Source organism: Pantherophis guttatus, chromosome 6, assembly GCF_059756535.1.
Source record: "Pantherophis guttatus breed Tessera chromosome 6, ASM5975653v1, whole genome shotgun sequence".
Taxonomy (NCBI): Eukaryota; Metazoa; Chordata; class Lepidosauria; order Squamata; family Colubridae; genus Pantherophis; species Pantherophis guttatus.
In genome coordinates this window covers 65,036,488-65,048,269 of record NC_142068.1, presented here as the reverse complement: position 1 = coordinate 65,048,269, position 11,782 = coordinate 65,036,488, and the positions used below count along the sequence as shown (strand labels likewise).

The 11,782-nt window shown below is 35.1% G+C and overlaps 1 long non-coding RNA gene across 1 annotated transcript in view; it reads right to left on the bottom strand.

Annotated features, from left to right (window-relative positions):
- Positions 1 to 6,228: 6,228 nt before the first annotated feature.
- Positions 6,229 to 11,782, bottom strand: part of LOC117676674 (uncharacterized) — a 127,379-nt gene continuing 121,825 nt past the window's right edge. The window contains exon 3 of the long non-coding RNA XR_009620473.2: positions 6,229 to 6,475. This is a non-coding gene — a long non-coding RNA (uncharacterized LOC117676674). The remainder of the gene's footprint in view (positions 6,476 to 11,782) is intronic.

Below are 11,782 nucleotides of genomic sequence, written 5' to 3'. Positions count from 1 at the left end.
AAAAAGAGCCTGCTAAATGGAATGCGCCGGTGCGCCCATTCATGAACCCTGAACATTTTAATACCAATAAAAGAGGCTATAGTAAACTGATATCAAAATGCCTGCGGCATTGGAAACATACTATAAGAATGCAATTATTATTAACTCCATCAAAGAATGTGCTGAAAATGTGGCACACTAAAATCGCTTGCAAAATCCCACTAAGGTTGTAAATGTGGAGCAATGCCCAATTTTGGATAACAAGCAGTTGGTTAACTCATTCAGCAAATATATAAAGCTTTAGTCCCCCACTTCTAATAGAGGAGGATGAGAAAAAGTATCCAGTCATCATTCTTGTGATGAGAAAATTCCTTTTGCTTTCCTAACACGTAGGCTGAACCAGGCAGAATCATTCAAGAGTGTGATTTGGGGCATGGAAAGTTATTGTGCAGCCGGGAAAAGCATGAAAAGGTAAATGTAGCATAATCATAGGGGTTCACCTTGTCTTCTCTGCTCTCAGATGCTAGGAAAGTCAAGGAGTTAACCTGGGTAACCTGAAAGTATTGACGCAGAGCAACAGTGAGAGCCAGGCAATCCATAGAGACAAGAGTTGAAGGAATCCAAATGTAAGAAGTGGAGTAGGGAAGAGAGAAAGAACTGGAGAATAAAGCAAAGTCTTGACCACAAATATGATAAAAAAATATGATTAATCCTAAAGATCATCCAAAAAACCCAATAGATTTTGTACAATTCTTGTTCTGCAAAACAATAAAAGTGCAAATGTATGCAATACTAGTAAAAGATTAACACAAGCCCAAAAAATTATTAAACATGATAAAAAAATAAAAAAGGTTGACATGGCTCAGAAATTTTGTTATCAGAATAATAATAATAGAAAAAACCCAGTTTTGATCATATTGCTTAATAGTCTTGGACATAAGTGTTTGAAGTCAAATTAAGCATCTCAAAAACAGGAATAAGAACCACATAATATGTGCTAATGTGTAAACTACTGAATTCCATTTCTGACAGAAAGCTAATCATAACTGTTCTTAGTAAATATTTTAAGAAATATTTATTGTGTATGAAGTTGTTCCTTCTCATTTTAAAATAATAGGTAATTGATTTCATGTCTTGCAAATAACTGTTATCATTTTCACCAATTTCCTTTGGCTTCCTATGAAAAAAAAATCATTGGCTTAAAAGGTACTAATAATTCCATGCAATCTATAATCATGATGGAGTTTCAAAAGCAGCAATTGTATCTGGACTGAATAAACCAAAAAAACTGGTGCTTAAGATTGGGTATAATAAATGGTTAAAAAAAATAGTTTAAAAAGTCCATCAAGTGTATGGGGAAAGATAAATGTTGTAAATATGAATTACTTCAAAATTTATGCATTTATTCTAATACATTGTTATGCCCATACTTTAAAATTATTTCAAGAAGATTGATAAGGAATCTGTTGTGGGAATGACAGACATAGACTTTTATTATCTCTATTATGGCTAGCATCAGAAGGGAAGGAGGCTAAAAAACAATTAAGACTGTAGGTGTGATCACATGATTAAAAACCTACTCATTTTAACATATACTGCATTAATACACATGTGTAAAAAGGAGTAATGCTTCAACTGAAATCCCCTGCAGATGCCTCTGATCATTATATGATGTTGGAACTTTTAGTTTACCTTTCAGCATTACCATTGGTGTATACCAATGTTTCTCAGCCTTGGCTACTTAAAGATGGGTGGACTTCAACTCCCAGAATTCCTCAGTCAGTATATACCATATATTGGCTTCAATTTCTGGAATTCAAGAGTTCATTAAAAAAAAAAAAAAACAAGCAAAGCTAAGCACATGCAGAATTTTTTTAAAAAAATCTTATGTCTCATATCCTGACAGATACATGATTCATATTAAAAATAGTTCTATAATATTGATTGCATTAAGGACAACAAAGCATTTTAAAACGATGTTGGGTTCAAAGTATAATTTCAGTCTTTGTGATTTCTCAATTTATAATCTGTATTCCAAGTTGAAAACTATAAATAAATATTTGTGTATTTCCCTGCAAATCATGATGGATTAATAACCATATTAATACTTTGGATCAAGTTAATTGTTCATTAATTTTTAAAATAATTTGGGTTGATGATAGATACATTGTGAAATGTCAATATACTCAATTAAAACATATCTTGCTTTGACAATTTGATCCAAATGAATTAGCAGTGTCTAAAACTCCTGATTTATTGCCTCGTTTCACTTAACATCTGTAAGTTTGTTAATGTGTTGGAAAGATAAATATAATAATGTAAATGTACTCTTGAATTATAGATTAGCGTCTTGCACTTATCATTTTATCAAGAATTATGAGTTTACCAAGCATTGTTGGAAAAACTTAATTATGGTATATAGTTTTGATCCATCAATACATATGTACTACTTTCTTTTTGTGACTGCTTTCTAGTAATGGAATACCAATATTTCATATAATGATGGTACCATTATAAGTTTAAAAATTGGGCCAAATAATCTTTATATTTTATTTTTTTTAATTGTGTGCTTTTGCACTTTAAAAAAAAAAAACCCTCCCCCCTTTAAATTAAAACAATAGAAAGAATTTCAGTTCCAATCTTATAACAGTTCCTACCTATCACCTATGCTTAGCGGTAGAAAGTAGTCCATTAATGTTTTTATGTAATGAAGGACTCTGCCATTTATTATTATTGCAAACAATCACAAAGGGGGGGGGTCATGCTATACTCACATTGCTTTCAAAAGACCATCCCATGATAACAAGAAAAAATATTTAAAAAATACTGCAGTGAGAAAAAGAAAATCTCACTTGATAAACATTAAATGATTAAATCATGTAATTATCAACATTAATATTGTTCCAAATGTTGAACCAAATGAAAAAGGAAAAGGAAAAGGAAAAGGAAAAGGAAAAGACATTCAGTGAATGAAAGAATATTAATTGGGTTCATTTTAAAGTAGAGGAAGAAAATAAGGGGACAGGAGAAAATATAGGGAAGATCACAGCTATGAAAGGAGATGGCAGTTTGTTCTTAAGATCATATAGAAATCAATATAAATATGTAATAAAGACCCAAAGTTGAGGGTATCTAAGAGTAGATGAATACAAATAAATATAAATCCAAAATATTCCAAAAAAGTTTTTTTCCCCAACAGATATTTAAGGAAAGAATGCAAATGACCAGCAGTTTGTAAGGAATATAAATCCTTCCATTCCCCACCATCCAGTCAGAGCTGAAATAGCTTTTTGGATGAGAAGTAAAACATCTTGAAAGAAAAACCAGAAAGTCCAGTTGCCTCTTGCAAAAACACTTTTGGGACAACCATGACTTGGATGACTGAGAATCTCCATAGACATTTAAGGAAGTAAGATACCTTTTAGATTTCTTGCAATTTCTAAGCACCTTTTTATAACTTCAAAACAAAGATGGCTAGAAATCGGATGATGGATGGACTGAAGCAGGGGTGGGTTCTACTTACCTTTACTACTGGTTCACAACGGAATCGCGCAGATCACTTCTGATGACATCAGGGTCAGTGGGTGAGGCTTCCTGCCAGTTTTACTACCGGTTCTATGGAACCGGTCTGAACCGGGGGCAACCCATCACTGGACTGAAGGCACCTCTCTTGAGTGATACTTCTTGCAGTTTTAAACATTTTTTGTTATTGCTTTGGTGTATTTTTTTAATGAAGTCAGAGAAAAAATATATCAGACTTTTAATCGCTCTACTCAATTCTCTGGACAGAAGAGATCATGGATAAAATCTCAATAAGGAATCTTAACAATACATGTCCCAGGCTTATCAGATATATGAAAAGAAGAAACTGTAACAAGGAGAAACCTCTCAGTATTTAGCTTATAAATCAGGTAGAGCAATTTTTCTCAAGCTTAGCAATTTTAAGATGTGTGGACCAATTCCCAAAATTCCACACATGTGTGAAGTCCACACTTCTTAAAGTTGCTAAGCTTGAGAAATCCTGAGCTAGAGCCAAAACTTTCTGAACAACTGGCTGGCCTTTCTTAGCTTCCCCTGGATTTCTAATGCCTAGAAGATTAACTTGCTAAAAATGAGATTCTTAAGTTGTTAGTTTTCCTGAAGAGTTTTAAGCAATTTAAGTCACTTAACTTCTCACAGCCTTCCAACTGAGATAGTCTATTGTGTTCTCAGTCACTTTCATTCTGGATGTTCAGTGTCTTTCTTACATGTTGTATCTTGTGTAATCTCAAAGAAAAAACGGTTTGTATCTTCTCAGCAGTTGCCAAAGTGATGCAATTTTCTTGGGCACAATATAAACAGATAATGAATGGCCTTTCAAAATGAAACTGGATTCCCAACTCTGAATTCAAAATCATGTCTCTAACCTCACATTTACTGGAATGAAGTTATAGAAATGTATGTCAAATTAATTTTGTTGTAATTGTGGAATTATTTTGTTTTAAAAGACCTTAAGAGGAATAGGGTAGATGGACATTTTTATTGTATAATGAAGCTGATGTTAAGTGGTTAATATTGATGCAATAAAACATCACATTAAAGCATATAATTGGTTAGAGGTTTGTACTGGGAATAGGAAGAATTCCCTAATCCCTATTTGGCTTGGGAGTTCAAGCCAAATTTACTTACGTAAACTTTTTTGAGGCTCTCGGCTAGTCACTATCAATTAAACAGACAAAGAAAAGAAAGATAGAAAGATTGGCAGTACACAAAATGGAGGGATGGTTGGTGAAAATGATAAAACTTGTTGTGATGGCTAAATTGATTTCCTTAATCAGAGAAAAGACAATGTCTGCATTTATTGCTTACTAGAAACCCCTTATAAATTTTTGTGTGAAACAGGAAAAAAAGAACATATGATTTATCAATTTGATGATTAGACAAGATAATTACATAGAGTTACATTATAGCCAGAGAATAAGAAGTAAAGTTATAATTGTATTTTTAACTGTTATAAAGAATATCACAAGCCACTTCTGTCGAGCCCAAGCCTCCCAAGCCACTAATTTAGATTAGTGAAGTGGCGGGGGTATCCAGACGAAGAGGCGTCATGGCTATTAGAGAAGGATATGAACGCTCCCCGGCTCATCCATCGGTTCCACTGAAAATACCCCCTAAAACCAAACTCTGAAACTAACATAATTACCTTATGTCTTACAGAGGATCCCCTGGTGAAGGGGAGCTGCCTGTCGAGCCCAAGCCTCCGTTCGACAATAATGGGATGGGGAGGAGGAGAAAGAGAATGGGCACATGTACCTGATACTGCAAGACTGCGCCCAGCAAACCAAGCAAACGAGGACGCAGGACTGCATCCATATGCTGAACACAGAAACTCACAAGTGGTGGTGGTGGCATCGGGGTTTTGTGGTCAGGGCGGCGGGCTAGGGAACGGCGGAGGAGGGGCAGTGACCGGGGCGCTCCCAGGAACGAAGCACCCGGAAGAGGGGCGTGTGTGATTGCCTGTCACAGCTGAATGCTCTCCAGCCAGTAAATTAGGGAGGGGTGGAGCAAATGTATAAAGGGCGCTATGTAGCCTCTGTTTGTAGCGCCAACTTTAAACTACTATAGCGCTCAGCGTTGTTCCAGAGCTCCTGCTAAGCATTAAATCAACTTCACTGAAGACCCTGCATGTGTCCCGTTGTGTTTTCTTGCTACCTGCGAGTCGCCCGGGAGAAGGAGCTGAAAACTTCTTTGTATCTTTCTTTTCTATTTTTATTATACTTATTTTCCTCACTTGTACTTTTTGCTTTCTCTTTTTATCTCTTGGATTTACTTGTTCTTTGTATTAATTTTCATCTTTTTAAAAATCTTTAGTAAATTTATATAACAATGGAGAAAGAAAGAAAGAAAGAAAGAAAGAAAGAAAGAAAGACAGATTCATCATATAAAATCAATTATTTCCAAGTACTATTATATAAAGTTTGATTTCATATTGATTTTGTATCAATTTCACTTCCATTTTGAAATAAATTATGATTCACGGAAGATACTGCTATGGAATCCACTTTCAAAAAGTTGTTCAGCATTTGTGGAAAAATAGGGAGAAAGCAAAGGGAACTGAAACAAAGTTCTATTTGATTTGCAAATCTAGTGCTTAATCCTGCTAATATAAAAATAATCTATGAAATTAGAACAATGCATCACATAAAATAAATGAATGCTGCCTCATTTATAAACTCCTCCGATTAGAGATGGACAAATCACTCTGTACCCACTACATAACATTTTAATCAAATCCATTCTGTTTTACAGAAGGAAAACAGACGGGTGTCTGTGATGAAATACAAACGGCACAAGTCATGCAAATTGACATTTATTTTTGCACGCAACTTTTCTTGATGGATGCGCTTTGCTCAACAACTTCCCTCAGTGCACACATTTTGGGTTACAGCTCTTTAGTTGCATTGCAGAGTAGAAGGCCATGCTTCTCGGTTATCATTTCATAATCCAGTAGTCACTGAAATAAACCGAAAAGACAGGCTTTATGTATCTTTCCCCTGACAAAGCTCTTTCTGAATACTCTTTGACCATGAGCTGAAAGCACACAGGAGAACTCCTCCATTAAGTTTTATTGGGGTATGAGCTAGGTTACAACCTCTAAATGTTCCTGAGTTTTACTGGGTATTTAACTGATCTGGGAATTCAGCTGATTTCTTACTTCTGAGCTTTTCTATTTAAAGCTGTAAAATATGTCATGACTGAAGCAGAACTAAATCTTTTACAAGGATTTCTTTTTTAGCATTTCTTCTTTAGGTTTGACAAGTTCGCTGATAATATTCAATTCAGTTCCTGGTGTCACAAATGACTGTTAATGACCAAGCACTCTTACTTTACTAACTTTAAAGACATCTCTCTCTCTCTCTCTCTCTCTCTCTCTCTCTCTCTCTCTCTCTCTCTCTCTCTCTCTCTTTCTCTCTTTCTCTTTTTCTTTCTTTCTTTTGAAAATTGCTGAATTGCAAAAGCTCCTGGGTGTTTACAATAAAACACACACTAAACAAAATAAAGTAAACACATTCAGTTAAATGCAAAATTAAAATATTATGTAAACCTAATAGTTTGAAAGAAACTAAGACAATATTAATCAAAATAGAATTAGAAACCAGTGAAAAAGACTGGGAAAACAGACCAATCATCATCAGATGTTGAAATGATGCTATGTGGCTGCCGGTTGAGCCTCCCTGGGGAGGCAATTCCACAAATGGATGCTACCATAGAAAAAGCTTTCTCCCTTGTGAAAGACTATCATCTCCTTTGCTTCAGAAACCTGGAGGAGGGCTTCATGATCTAGATGGGCATAGATATGTACAAATGGGACAAGATGATCTCTCTCTCTCTCTCTCTCTCTCTCTCTCTCTCTCTCTCTCTATCTCTCTCTCTTTCTTTCTCCCTCCCCCCTCTCTCTTTCAGTTTTCATCAAAATAAAAACAATAAAAATTAATTAAAGAGAAAAACAATTTGGAAAGCAATCGGATTACACAATAAGTAATAAGAAAGTGATAGTGTATCAAAATAATATACTTTTTTATATTTTGAAGTCAAAGAGTAGAAAAATTCGGCTTTCTGAAAGGAACAGTTATTTTCTCTCTCCTCTGAGTAAAATATATATATTTGTTCTCTTTCCTTTGAGTAAAACATCATATTTGTTGGCAGGCCTGGCATATCTCTATAGAATGTGTGCCAGATATCAAGTGTGCAATGAAGTTTAGCCTGAACATTTAAGTGTGAGGTTTTTCTCACTACAACTGCTAAGTGTGTGAATCATAGCACCTTTAGTACTTCATCCATATTTTAAAACTTGATCTGTGAGCTCCAAAACATGTGCTTCTATTTTTAATATGTGTTCCACTGACCGGCTTATGCCACTTATATTTAGATAGATGATAGATAGATAGATAGATACATGTACATCTATCTACACAAAACATGTGTGTGTGTGAAAGAATATTCATATTTGCATGCATTTTATTAATAATGGCAGTGGGTGGCTTGAGCTGTGAGTAATGATCTGTTTTTTTTTTCCTGAGCTCTCTCTTTTAATAGATACTCCCTGAGAATTGATGTGGCTGTATTGATTTGCCTATTGATTTCATTGTAGTTGAATCTCCTTAATGCCTAGCTTCATGTCATCAGCTGGCCATCTCTGTCAAGAAAGTAAGAACAAATGTGATTGTACCATTGGTTCTGGCTATAGATGATAGATTTGGTGGTATGTTGTGGGTGGAAGCTGGAAGCATATAAAAAAAGTACCCTAGACATGCCCTTGGGTAAAGAGTTTCCCTAAGATGAAGTTAAGAATAATGTCTATTTCAAAAATGAAACCTCTGCAACAACTAACAAATGGCACTAACTGTGACCTGGATAATTTAGATATTGAACTGAGATCCTAACCATCTTATAGTACTTAATGGAGTGCTACAGAAGCAAATGATGAGGAAGTGAAATTATGCCAGGAGACAGTTGGCATGGCAGATCTAATTAGGAGTAGCTGATGCTAATAACCAGGAGTAAGTTGACTATTAACACTTACAAACACATTTCCTGTATTTCCATTGGTTCTTGCATACAGGATGGTATTCAATAACATTTTGATATTCTCTATGTTGAGTCTAGGTGCTGGTTGTGCAGCTTTCTTAAATATCTTGAAGTTTACTTGATCCTGATGGTACTGTTTGAGTCTTGCCTAGTGGCCAAAACTCTAAGAAACTAGAGATCTTAAGCAGTTATGACTGACTATATCTGTTTGTCCGTCCCTCCATCCCTCCATCCCTCCATCCCTCTATCTATCTATCTATCTATCTATCTATCTATCTATCTATCTATCTATCTATCTATCTTCTTCATCATCATCTATCATCATTTTTATTGTAAACTGATCAGCATGACATGTGAGATTGAAGGTTTAGAAATGTGATAAATGAAATAAAAATATATCATCATCAATATCATCATCATCATCATGGTTTAATTGAAAAGCAATTATAGACTTAAAACAAAGAACATAAAAAGAGACATGGATCAATAATTTGGTTCTGGGAAAAGAGAAGATCAAGTAGATTTTTGGTTATCTAACTAAATTAAAGCAAACAATGAACAATGAATGCAGAGCTCCTGAGAATAGAAGAGTTGCAACCATGAATTCCAATCTCTTTGTGACACTTATCACAGCATAATATTAATTTTTCCAATCTTTATTGTTTCCTCAAAATTTAGGTATTAAGGGTATGCAGGTTGTTGTTTTTGATTCTATCAGATTTTATCAGACAAACTAATTACAATTGCTATAGAAAATCTAGTTGATCCCTTGTCTTGATTTATGTACCAAAACCTTCTTAAATTGTCACATTCCTTCAGGTGCATTCAAGTTAACTGTCTAGATGTTGATCCAATTTTGATATTTAATGGAATCATAATACAAATCTTTCCCCCCTATTGCTTTATTATATGTGAATCAGTGTTCAAAAGGCTATACATGATTGCTGTGTTGTTTTCAATATTAAGGTCACTTTAGGTGGTGGTGAATTTCTTGTTTGTCTACCTGTTCTTTTTCATTAGATTTGTGTCAACACCTGCACTGTGTTTTGCTGATGATGAGTTCTCTCAAAGCTTCTGCTTTCTCAGGCTAGTCCATTTTGATTGAATCTGAGCAGTGGAAATATTGATTGCTTGCTTTTAACTTCTGGAATGAGGCCAGCTGAATGGATTTTGGTTGTCATTGAATAGTTGTTCTTCTAACTTTAGAGTTTTGGAAGGATTCTATCTCACTTGCTTTAACAAAAGCTGAAAACCATTATATTGGAAAAGCAGAAATAGGTTGTTCTGATTCAGGGAATTCCTCCTATGGAGAATTTGTGTTTGTTATCTGAATTACCCCACTACTGAGAATTGTAGAAATAAGGAATAGACATGAGTCACTTTTCTCCAAAAGTGTATATGCTTGAGTATTTCATTGAAATGAATAGCAGTTGAGCATGTAGAGGGCTTATTATCTCTATAAGTCTTTTCCAATGGTTACTTTTTGTTATGTTAATATGAAGTCCACATTTTTAATCTTTACTTTACAATCTTCACATGCCTTCCTTGCATCATGTGAAAACATGTCAATATATAAATATTGTAATAAATATCTACATCATTTACTCTTGTTTTGTCACTATTTCCTACAACGCAGCTTGTTAAGAGGAACATATTATTTTAAGTCAGGTTGCTGGTGCATCAGGTTTAATATTGTCCACACTGGCAGGCAACAGCTCTCTAGATCTGAGCTGGAAGACTTTTTTCAGCTCCATTGGAATGGAATGGAACAACTCGCTGTGGCCCACTGCCATGGCCAACTCACCGCAGCCAACTCGCTAAGACCAACTCACACAGGCCAATTTGCCATGGCCAACTCACTGCAATCAACTCACCATGACCAACTCACACAGGCCAACTTGCCATGGCCAATTCACCGTAGGACAACTTGCAGTGGGACAATTCAACAATTCAATTTAGTTATTTAGTTATTTAATTTATTTAATTTTTAAATTATTTTAATTTTTGTCATTCATATTTGATTGTGTCCCTCCTGTCCTTTGGCATCCTTTCTTTAATGATTGTATTCCACCTTTTCTTAATATTACCGCAACTTTTTTTTTAAAAAAAACATTTTAATACATTTATTGTGGCAGGTAAAACTTAGGAACATAATTAAAAGAGTCAGAATAGAAAAATTAAAAAAAAATGTTATCAATTAAAAAGTGTGAATGATTTATTGGTTTTTGTTCAACTAGATCTGGAGATATGTCAGTTCAGAGTCCTGGCTAGTATGAAGTTTATTTGGTAATTAAGGGAACTATTTGCTTCTTATCTCACAGAGAGTTGTCCTACAGCAAGTTGGTCATGGTGAGTTGGCAGTGCCGAGTTGTCCTAGACTCCCACTGGAGAAGCTGTAGTTTAAACTTGGCTCCTTTAGCAATTAAAAGTTTGTCCTTATTGCTCTTATTTCTATTTATCTTAACATTTTTCATTGCCTGCTGTTGAAAAAGAAGCATTGCTTTCCGCATAAGAAAAGCTCTTTTCCCATTTTCTCTCCACAGACATTTAGGCACCTAACCAATAATTTTTAATTTGGAATAAGGATAGTGAACCATATCAGGAGAGTAACAGCAAAGGTTTGGTCTAAAAGAAATGATCAAGCAAAGCCATTCAGATAGCTAATTCACTTTCATACTGCTTATGTTTTACTGTGTCTCTGAAATACTTATTTTGCTTTGTAATTTGTGTTTCAGAAGATTTCAAAGCTTCCTATTCATATGAGGATTTTTTTTCTTTTTCCACACGAAAATCTAAGCACATACATTTGACTTCTCAAAATATGCTGTAATTACAGCCTATTACAGCATAATAGGTTTATGCTGTAATTCTATTCTATCCTGCATACATAGAGTTTATTTGGAAATAAGATCCACTGTGTCAGGGTTCCAACTGATGCCCTAATTAAACCATGAGCCTTGAGCCAAGCTTCAAAAGAAATCCAGTTATTTATTAGGAGCTTCATGTCGGCACGTTCCAAGTGAAGCCAACTCTGACCCCACTTAATTTATGTCCCGGTTCTGACCCTGTTTTCCCCCTCCCACCAAGGTGTGTCAGTCACATTCCCCAACGAAGCAATTTCACGGGTTGTAGACACTACTCCCCTCCGGTCACGATGGATAACTGTGGAGATGACCTTGACAGAGAGATGACTGGAATGTGCTTTTGTTTTGACTGAAGAGTTCCCTTGCTG